This window comes from Penaeus monodon, chromosome 15, assembly GCF_015228065.2.
Source record: "Penaeus monodon isolate SGIC_2016 chromosome 15, NSTDA_Pmon_1, whole genome shotgun sequence".
NCBI lineage: Eukaryota > Metazoa > Arthropoda > Malacostraca > Decapoda > Penaeidae > Penaeus > Penaeus monodon.
The window spans coordinates 15,640,948-15,641,345 of NC_051400.1; the positions used below are offsets into that span (position 1 = coordinate 15,640,948).

The following is a 398-nucleotide window of genomic DNA, read 5'->3' on the forward strand; positions in this document are numbered from 1 at the left end:
AGATTTTTTGTATAAAATTTTCTGAGGATAGTTAAAACGGGTGACTACCTTGGGGCCTGATTTGATGATTTTTCTGAGTTCTTATAATCCGGCCCAAATGTCTTTGAGTCTCAATTGTAACTTCATTTGGAGACCATACCTCAGCTTTCTGTAGTCATTTGGCTTTGGCTTCTATCGTGTGGCCTCATTTGATGCTTTTTCCTATGTTTTTTTCATACTATTGAAAATTTTCTTCAAGAAAAATTTTTTCTTTTCCCAACTGATGAGAGACTGGGCTGAGTGGAAGTGATTAACCTTTATTACATCGACTATATTGCATTTCATCTCTGCATAAGTGGTTTTACCATATTACTCTTCAAACAATAGCATGATTCTTACGTAAATGAATTGAAAAAAAA

General features: G+C 33.9%; 1 pseudogene; it reads left to right on the plus strand.

Annotated features, from left to right (window-relative positions):
- Window positions 1–398, plus strand: part of LOC119582238 — a 12,761-nt pseudogene that overhangs the window by 6,955 nt on the left and 5,408 nt on the right.